The sequence below is a fragment of the Euprymna scolopes genome, chromosome 21 (genome assembly GCF_053919585.1).
Source record: "Euprymna scolopes isolate OS-2025 chromosome 21, ASM5391958v1, whole genome shotgun sequence".
Lineage (NCBI taxonomy): Eukaryota > Metazoa > Mollusca > Cephalopoda > Sepiida > Sepiolidae > Euprymna > Euprymna scolopes.
This window is the reverse complement of record NC_136502.1, coordinates 104,913,064-104,924,474: the sequence shown is the minus strand read 5'-3', so window position 1 is coordinate 104,924,474 and position 11,411 is coordinate 104,913,064. Positions and strand designations below refer to the sequence as shown.

The following is an 11,411-nucleotide window of genomic DNA, read 5'->3' as shown; positions in this document are numbered from 1 at the left end:
ATATATATATATATATATATATATATATATATATATTTATTTAATGGTACAGAAGTTCAGAAAAACATTGGTACCATCGGTTTCAAGCCCAACATAAAGGGGGGCCAGTTAATGTTAGGCTTGAAACCGACGGTACCAATGTTTTTCTGAACTTCTGTACTATCAAATAAATAAACATTAAGCTCTTATATCGAAAAAGCTTTTCTTTGTAATCGAGCACTCTGTTGAAATTCTTTCCCCAAAAAGCAGTAAATAATTACAGAGCAATATAGTGAATAAATGACAAAAAATTATATTCCAAAATTCATGATGTTGACCATCTTATAATTTATTCCTTTAATTCAGTTGACATTTACAATTCTTGACAGTATTTGCTTCGTAGCATATATATATATATATTGGTGTAACCAAGCAGATCATAAAAAAACATGTTTAACCAAGCAGGTAACAAAAAAATTATATATTTTTGCTTTACAATAGAATTGAGCACTCTTTCCAGGTTTTTACCATCTCTCTCTCTCATATATATATATATATATATATATATATATATATATCCCCAAAACCTCTGGCCTTGATAGAGGGAAGACTAAAACTTGTTGCTATGGTTTCAAATGATTTGAAATAACAGCAAGGGGAGACTTGATTCCAAATATTTCTCATGTTATATCTCCCCTCTTTTGGAAATAGGGTACGGTTATGAATATCTCCAGTATCAAATAATCCTTATACACTGTGAAATTTACTTTTAGTATGAAAACAAAGGAGGGGAGATATAACGCATGAGAAATATTTGGAATCAAGTCTCCTCTTGTTGTTATTTCAGATTATTTGAAACTATAGCAGCAAGTTTTAGTCTCCCCCTCCATCTAGATTAGAGTTTTTTTGTTTTTTTTTGGAAATATCAGATATTTTGTAATTCCTATGCAAAAATAAGAAAACAAATGACTATGATGGAAACATTTCATGACTGTAAAAATGAACCAAAAATAGACTCTGGATGATAGATGATCCCCTCAATGTACCACATTAAGGGCAACTGTAACATAGCCCACTGCACAATTCAGATCATTACCTTTCCAACGAGCCTTTATTTGTTAAATTCTGATAAATAGTCGCTGAGATTTGGAACATATAAAATTGCCAAAAAAGGTGATATATATATATATACTCGTAGCCAAATTGATTATTGAAATTCTCATATCTTTGGTACTATGGGTCGAAACTACATGAAAATTTGCAGGCTTTTTGAAGATTATAATACTATTTTATGATAAAAAATTTTATGACAATTAGTAGAGAAGAACCTATATTTTCAAACCAATAAAATATGCCCAAATTGCCTACATTTGTATATATAGTGTTTTGGCAGGCAGCTCCAGTTTTACTGCTTTGCTTATCTCCCCTGTGCCCTTGCCAGGCCACTAATATCTATCTATCTATCTATATATATATATATATATATATATATATATATATATATATATATATATATACTGTCACGTGCAAAGAACTTTTTCAGAGTAGGTGCTCAAGTGAAAAAAACAGTAAATACCCGGTGCCTTCAATAATGTTTGAGACATTTTTTGTGTATATATATATATATATATATATATATATATATATATATATATATATATATATATATATATATACGAGGTGCCTTCAAAAAGTTGCCATATGTTTTTATATAGGCACTTTTATTGATAGTACACACATGAAACTCTAGTCCCCTTTGAAGTAATCTCCTCCAGCTGCAATGCACTTGTACCGTTCCAACAACTTCTGGAAGTTCATGGAAGTCCTCTTGTGTGAGTATGTCAATGACCCTTGTCACAGCCTCTTTCATCTCCTTAATTGTCTTATAATAACAGCCTATAAGGTTTTCCTTGAACTTAGAGAATAATCAAAACTCACAAGGAGCAAGATCTGGAGTATAGGGAGGGTGAGGAACTGTCGTGATGCCGATCTTGGTTAAATAATCTGCGACAAGGATGGAGTTGCGGACTGATGCATTGTCCTGGTAGAAATGCCACTGACCAGATTTGAAGAGTGCTGGCCTCTTCGGACAGAATCTCTTTCTGAACTTCCTTAAAACCTCCACATAGTATTCCTTGTTGACTGTCTGTCCAGTGGGAACCCAATGCATGTAGATCATGCCCATACTGTCTTCTGATAAACATTCAGCCAGGGGAGCTTTTCTTGTGTTTCAAGCCCCGACTGGTCTTCTGATGAGTATTCAGCTTGAAGGGCCCTCTTGTGTTTTAAGCCCCCACTGGGCCTTCCGATAATGGAAATATTGAAGGACTCTTTTCTGCTTCTTTTATTTTTCTGTCAGTCACATGTTTTTATTACAGCATTGTTCAGTTGTTAATTGTTCTAGAGAAAAAGAAAAATATCAAAACCGCCTTCAGACACTTCATCGTCACCAGAACGCAAGACTTTTACATTACTGGCGTAAATACAATTGTTTTGCGGTGGCAAAAGTGTGTTGATTTTGATAGTTCTTATTTTGATTAATAAATTTTTGTTTGAGCCGAGATATGTTAATCTGAATTTAAAAGTTAAAACCCGCAAGCACGTTCACACTCGAGAGTCAAAACAATGAAAAGAATATGCTGTTGTCCTAGCCCTAATTATCACCCATTGTAACGTTACACTGTAACGTTATCTTTATATTGTGTGAGTATTCGTTGATATCTTATATGCTGTCATATATAGTTATGTGCTTCCCGGTTGATAAAAACAGTGTGCCTGTGTAGATACACACTCGAGAGTCAGAACAATGAAAAGAATATGCTGTTGTCCTAGCCCTAGTAATTAGGTTTCCCTTACACCAATTTTATATCCTGTTAAGAAGATTAAAACGAACTCTTATTTTCCTTTCTATTAGAAAGTTCCTTTGTCATAGCTTGCCCTTCCAATAACATATTGGCAACAACAACAACAACAAAAGCTTTTTGCAACAAAAAAGGAACGCTCCTCTTTGGAGATATAAAACAAAGACAAAAGATCAATTTCATGAAAGAGACGAGCATGAAAAGGAAGGGAAAAAAAATCAATGGTGAATATAAAATAAAATTTCCTGACCAATCAGCACAAAGCCTGCGATATTTCTTAGCCACTAAAAATAAAGTATAACGGGACCCAAAAGGCAATAAATAATAAATTCTGAACTTTATTATGAAGTTAGCATTTAGAGAGGAACAAGAAGATTGCATGCTACTAAAGACATTACATTATTGTTTATGGCCACTCGTAACTGCAAATGGGAACTGCATGCGCAAAAAAACAAGTCTGAGGCTTCCTTTAATTAATTAATGTATGGTTTATTTCTTCCTCAGTTTTGGCAGTTCTACATTCTTTCTTGTCGGCCGTTCTTAACTCTTTTTTGCGTTTCTTTTTCCAATGCATTTTTGTGCCAATCTCGACGTCCAAAATTGGAAACCAGACTGATCTGCATGCGAAGAAAGATATCTTCCTATTTTTCTTTCATGCTCTCCCTCTTTCTTTCTTTCTTTCTTTATTTCTTTCTTTCTATGGAGATTTTGTTGGTGTGGTCACACTGAAATAATAAATGAGAGTGCTTGTGTTAGTAGATGTAGAACAGTTGATGCGGCAAGGTCAGTTAGCAAGGAAATACCAAGGAAAAGATGGGAAGATGTGATAAGGATGGATTAGAGAGAAAGAGGGATAAATAAAGACTTGGCCAGAGATAAGCTAATGCTTAAACAAAATACTCATTTTATTATTTAGATGTTATCATTTGGAGTATTATTTGAAGAACATTTCGACGGATGTAAACACCTGACCTTCTTTAGGTGTATTCTGTCAAATTTGGGAATCTTATAGTCGTCAGCTGCAACTGGATAGAAGTCTTAAGTAAATCGCAATTGTACTCTTCGTATCGCCCATATTTAAGATTGAACCTTCAACCTTGTGAGAATAACAGAAAAGCTATTACGTTTCTGAATTTTTGATACAAAGATTAATTATTTGGATTATTTGGATTCTTCGAACTACTATCCTCATCTGGAGTGTTATTTTCACAATGTTCGGCCGATGTAACCTCCGACTTTTTCTTCTTGTTGAACTCGGGAATCTTTCTGTTGAATTCTGGAATCTGCATGAAATTGTGACTGGAATCCTTTATTTGATCCATGGGGGAGGCGGTCTCTCATTCCTTCAGCCATGACTGGATAGAAGTATTAAGAAATTCATAATTGTATTTTTTAGTGTTGGGACAATTAACTGGAATTGGAAATCAGAAAAATGGGAACATGTGGAGGTTTCAGAATCGGAAAAAATTGTGCCTAGTTTCTGATGGCAAAATGATTCTTTTAATTATATTAAATAGTTATAATAAAATAATAAATATTCAATAATATTAAATTATATGATAGTAATAAAAAAATAATAAATATTTAATAATTTTAAATAATATGATAGTAATAATAAAATAATAAATATTTAATAGTAATAAATTATATGATAATAATAATAAAATAACAAATATTCAATAATTTTAAATTATATGATAATAATAATAAAATAACAAATATTCAATAATTTTAAATTATATGATAATAATAATAAAATAACAAATATTCAATAATTTTTAATTATATGATAGTAATAATGAAATAATAAATATTTGATAATTTTAAATTATATGATAGTAATAATAATATAATAAATATTTAATAATTTTAAATTATGTGATAGTAATAATAATATACTAAATATTTAATAATTTTAAATTATATGATAGTAATAATAAATATTTTATAATTTACATTATATGATAAGAACATTAAAATAATAAATATTCAATAATTTTAAATGATATGATAGTAATAATAAAATAATAAATATTCAATAATTATGAATTATATGATGGTGATAATAAAATAATAAATATCCAATACTTTGAAATTATATGACAGTAATAATAAAATAATATATATTTAATAATTTTAAATTATATGATAGTAATAATAAAATAATAAATAATCAATAATTTTAAATTATATGATAGTAACAATAAAATAATAAATATTCAATAATTATGAATTATATGATAGTAATAATAAAATAATAAATATTCAATAATTTTAAATCATATTATAGTAATAATAAAACAATAAATATTCAATAATTTTAAATTTTATGATAGTAATAATAAAATAATAAATATTCAATAATTTCAAAATATTATAGTAATAATAAAAAATAATATTCAATATTTTGAAATGGTGTGATAGTAACAATAAAGTAATAAATATTTAATAATTTTAAATTATATGATAGCAATAATAAAATAATATACATTTAATAATTTTAAATTATATTATAGTAATAATGATATAATAAATATTTGATAATTTTTAATTATATGATAGTAATAATTATATACTAAATATTAAATAATTTTAAATTATATGATAGTAATAATAAAATAATAAATATTTAATAATTTTAAATTATATGATAGTAATAATAAAATAATAAATATTTAATAATTTTAAATTATATGATAGTAATAATAAAATAATAAATATTTAATAATTTTAAATAATATGATATTAATAATAAAATAACAAATGTTTAATAATTTTAAATTTTATGATAGTAATAATAAAATAATAAATATTCAATACTTTTAAATTATATGACAGTTGTAATAAAATAATAAATATTCAATAATTTTAAATTATATGATAGTTATAATAAAATAATAAATATTTATTAATTTTAAAATATATAATAATAATAATAAAATAGTAAATATTTAATAATTTAAAATATTATTATAGTAATAATAAAATAATAAATATTTAATAATTTTAAATTATATGATACTAATAATAAAATAATAAATATTAAATAATTATGAATTATATGATAGTAATAATAAAAATATAATTATTCAATAATTTTAAATTTTATGATAGTTCTAATAAAATAATAAATATGTAATAATTTTAAATTATATAATAATAATAATAATAAAATAATAAATATTAGATAATTTAAAATTATATTATAGTAATAATAATATAATAAATATTTAATAATTTTAAATTATGTGATAGTAATAATAAAATAATAGATAATAATTTTAAATTATATGATAGTAATAATAAAATAATAAATATTCAATAAATATGAATTATATGATAGTAATAATAAAATAAATATTCAATAATTTGAAATCATATTATAGTAATAATAAAACAATAAATATTCAATAATTTTAAATTTTATCATAGTAATAATAAAATAATAAATATTTAATAATTTTTAAATATATGATAGTAATAATAAAATAATAAATATTCAATAATTTCAAAATATGATAGTAATAATAAAAAATAATATTCAATACTTTGAAATGGTGTGATAGTAATAATAAATATTTAATAATTTAAAATTATATGATAGCAATAATAAAATAATATATATTTTATAATTTTTAATTATATTATAGTAATAATGATATAATAAATATATGATAATTTTTAATTATATGATATTAATAATAAAATAATAAATATTCAATAATTTTTAATTATAGGATTGTAATAATAAAATAATAAATATTTAATAATTTAAAATTATAAGATAGTAATAATAAAATAATATATATTTAATAATTTTAAATTATATGATAGTAATAATAAAATAAAAAATATGTAATAATTTTAAATTATATGATAGTAATAATAAAATAATATTCAATAATTTTAAATTATATGATAATAATAATAAAATAATAAATATTTAATTATTTTAAATTTTTTGATAGTAATAATAAAATAATAAATATTTAATAATTTTAAATTATATCATAGTAATAATAAAATAATAAATATTTAATAATTTTAAATTATATCATAGTAATAATAAAATAATAAATATTTAATAATTTTAAATTATATGATAGCAATAATAAAATAATATATATTTAATAATTTAAAATTATATGATAGTAATAATAAAATAATATATATTCAATAATTTTAAATTATATGATAGTAATAATAAAATAACAAATATTTAATAATTTTAAATTATATGATAGCAATAATAAAATAATATATATTTAATAATTTAAAATTATATGATAGTAATAATAAAATAATAAATATTCAATAATTTTAAATTATATCACAGTAATATTAAAATAATAAATATTTAATGATTTTAAATCATCAGTAAAAATAAAATGTATAGATCAATCACCACAAGCATGTTTTTACGTTTGAGAAAATATCTGCATATTTAGCATGTGTTTTTATGTTTTTATTATCGAGACAAAATAATAACTTTATAGTTTAATACTAGCAGGGGGAGGGGGAGGGCTGGGCGTACAATACGCTTAAATATGATACTTTAATTTGTCCAGATTTCATATATATTATAGAGTCGTGATTTCAAAAGTAAAAAAAAAAATATTTAGGTGCTATCAGCTAGAATCGAAACCAAAACTGTACCATTCAAAGCTGGTGATGTTACCGTTGTACTAACGTGACACACATATAAAACGATTAAAAATGAAAAATAAAAAATAAACTAAGATGAATGTACAAAATGTTTAAGGATTTTTTAATTTTGACGCATTTTTGACCCCTTAAAAACAATTTTAACCAACTAAAGACCCATAAAATAACGGCCGTAAAAAATCCAATCATTTTGGGCCTCTAGCACCGCCCTGCAAGTTTTAGTTTCAGAAAAGATAGAGTTTTAAAATATGGAGACAGACAGACCAACGGACACACATATAACTGTTTATATATTAGATTTAGAGATTTGTTAAGAATCAGGATTGGAATCGGTAATTGTATCAGAATCAGGAATTTAGTATGGACTCAGTAATTGTATCGGAATCGGGAAAAATATTGGAATCGTCCCATCAGTAGTATTTTTGAGTGGCATATTGGATAAGGTACTTGGTAAAGTTGTAAACTTGCTAGTTGTAAAGTGTCAATCTTCTCGAGATCAAAGGTTCAATCTTCAGTGCGGGCGACAGTCAAATAATTGTGCATTACACTAGGTTAGACTTTTGCTATGTCTTCGGTGAAAGATGAGAACAATAATCTGAAGAATTCAAATAATACGAATAATCAATCCTCATCTCAAAAACTTCAGAAACAATATTGCATGTCACTGATTAAATTTTATTTGATTAGTTGCACAAAAATCACTATCCGACCTATCGCTGAGAGGGAGGATTGTAGCATCACCTTATTTCTGACTGTATTAGTACATAACTGATCACAAGAGATCTGACTATAGCAGATTCCATAGTCTGTGACGTTATCTAGTAGGTCACTAACAAACTCACACACTTCAGCGGTTGAAATGGCTTATTACTAAAAATTATCAGGCTTTCATTCGGAAGCAGACTGACACAGCTTCTCCAGGATAATCGTTCTACTCAGATCTGTTCGTTAGAATGTCGCTGTAAGAAAATAAATGAACCCGGCATCGATCATGATAAATCATTGCCATTTACCAACACTTTTATCTTCCATCATTAATTTTGCAGCCTCAACTTGTTTGTCTATCATTTTGCTCGACAGATAAGTGATCAAATTCATAAATACTGAATCATGAAATGGCTTCCATGTTAAGTGTCAAGTTCAATGTTGGTGCAGTATGTTTATTTATACTAATGAATTGAACGCCATGTTTAATTTGAGAAGAGTTTCCGGTGGGTAACTATTCTGTAAAAGTCCTGGAGATGAAGAGTTTTCGGTGAGTCGCTGTTCTGTATGCTTCGGGCTTTAAAATTTTGCAGGTGTTGCAATATTTTGGAGATATAATGGGGTATGATCCCATACAGTCGGACGATTCTATTTATAAACGATGCTGCTAAGAACTGACGAATCAAATTAATTCACGTTCTGCTACCAACCAATCAGAAACCAGAATTGCTTCATAAATATTAAACCTTTTCTGGTGCAATTTCACATGTTCTTTCCCGGGTTTCGACACGGTAAGAATATTTTGTTCTGTGGAACTGTCTACTACAAACAAGTCACCTACCAGGACTTGTGTGTAATAGCGAACCATCTGAAGCTCAAAGTGGCTTACACTACTACAGCAGGCAAAGAGCAAAGATCTTTCTCATGTGGACACAAAAAAATTATGTGCGGGAATGCAAAAAGATTCAATACTTTTATGGCACAATTCCGGTTTCTAATTGGTTGTTAGCAGAACATGGCTACATTTGATTCCTCAGTTCCTATTACCAGTGCGTATAACTAGAACTTTCCATTTTTTTGAAAATCATACTGTCCCATTATTTTATAATGTTGGAGGATGAATCTCCTTGCCGCTTTGGTTGCTTGGAGATTGGGTAAAAAGTACTAGTCAAGAATGCGTTCTTGACAATCAGGCTGACAGATTGTCGGATTGAGGTATACTGCTTGGGTATTCCCTAAGAGGTTCACTTTACCAAGTCTTGCCACCCGGCTTTCGGGTAAGGTAAGTTAATCGCTTGTTGCCTGAGGCGTCCCGATTGGAGAATGCCAATGGGGATGCCCATGCAATTTTTGCTAGGCAAGAGTGACCTTCCTTTAGGGAAGCTTGCTTGACATCCCCACCTTGTGTCACATCTTACTGAGGTGAGTAGCAAGTAAATCTCTACCCTCCCATTATATAAAAAAATATTGCAGCATATACAAATATTATTGGCTACATATGTGTATACATGTTTCTGCTGAAATTCCTTTACAGAACCAGCATCCTCAGGGCAGATTTTTTGGGATCAATTAGGTTTCAAGGACACAAGAAAAATGTAAATCTTTCCCTATATTGAGAATCGACCTTCTGATGAAAACCCAAGCAACTCGGATTGATTATCTATTTGCTTATAGATGCCATGTGTGTCGAAAATTGATCAGAAGTCGTCCATTTTATTTTGCTTATTTTCTGGAGTCTTTGAAACCTAACTGATCAACTTAGCTAAGTTACTATTTTCAAGTGAATGTCGGAATATGTGTCTTTAAAAGTTTAGTAATGGTGTCAATGGGGTGATGAAAGTACCTACTAGTGACTGGGTACGTTCTCCTCCCACTTTATATAAAACTGATCTAAAAAAAATATTAAATATCGAGTAATTTTATTTTCTAACAACATAGACCAATATGTGACAGAAATCCTTACATGAAAAGACTTAGATTTTTGGCTGTTGTTATTGTAGTTACCGTATGAAGGGAAAAGACCGGATTTACTTCATATATAAGACTAGCAGGGAGACCCGACGTTGCCTGGGTTTGAATGAGGATTAATGAATGTTTTACACTCCCATTTTACAAATATAGGTGTTGTTGCCTTGCAGGCAGGTAATAGTCAAGACACACTAATAAAAAGTATGTTACAAAAGTACACGTCATGATTCTGAGGCCATGACTATCACTAATTGCAGAATTTACATCCATCCGACCACAGTAAAAACAAACAACTAGATTTTATTGTCTGTTTACAGTCGTCTCTTTTATTTTGCTTATTTTCTGTGGTCTTCGAAACATATTTGATCCGATTTTTTTTTTTTTTTTACAATGAAACCAGATTTTAAATAGTCATTCTTTTATGCAAAGTTTCTCGGTTAATTTTAATTTAAGTTTATTTAAAGGAATAGCAGCAGAAACATGTACGCACATGTTGTGAAGGAACATAACTGGCTATACACCGGTTACAAACTGTATATATATATTGGACTGTTTGGCAGACAGCGGCAGACAGCGGCAGACAAGCAGTCGCAGTAAGACGGATAGTCTTACGTGTTGATTATCAGACTTTCTTCCCCATACTTGTTACTATGTACTTCTATTTACCTTAGGCGAGCAGCCTTACGTTTCTGTATTATAAATAAACCCCATTACACATACCACTCGGTGTAACTCACGTTTGTCTTTATTTCCTAAGTATTTAGGAATATAACAATGGCGACGAAAGGATGTTCTTTCTCTTAACAGAGATAAATTACCGTACCAAGGACTGTGTACAATGCAAGGATTTTTTGTTTTACGAAAAAAACAAACTACACAAGGATTTTTTGACCACGTGCGTCAATGAATTTAAAAAATTTTCCTACCTAAAGTAGCGAAAAGTACGGATTTTTCTTCGTAAAGAACTCACAAGAAATTATAGAAACATGTTCAAGGTAAAGTGGAATTTATATTTATTTTGACAAGTAAAAAAAAAAAAAAAAAAAAAATGGTCGCAAGTTGAATTCGAAACTACACTAAAGGATTACGAGTTTCGAAAGAAAAAATATAAATACAACGACTATTGTACCATTTTATGCCACGTGGGAACGGCAGCCATATATATTTTTTTTTTTGGAAAATTAATTGTTTGTTATTGCCTTTATATAAATAATTGGAACTATTTGTCGTGGG

At 27.7% G+C, this 11,411-nt stretch overlaps 1 long non-coding RNA gene across 1 annotated transcript in view; it reads right to left on the bottom strand.

Moving 5' to 3' along the window:
* Nucleotides 1-3,258: 3,258 nt before the first annotated feature.
* The window catches only part of LOC145242658 (uncharacterized), a 320,876-nt gene continuing 312,723 nt past the window's right edge, over nt 3,259-11,411 (bottom strand). The window contains exon 4 of the long non-coding RNA XR_013862786.1: nt 3,259-3,565. This is a non-coding gene — a long non-coding RNA (uncharacterized LOC145242658). The remainder of the gene's footprint in view (nt 3,566-11,411) is intronic.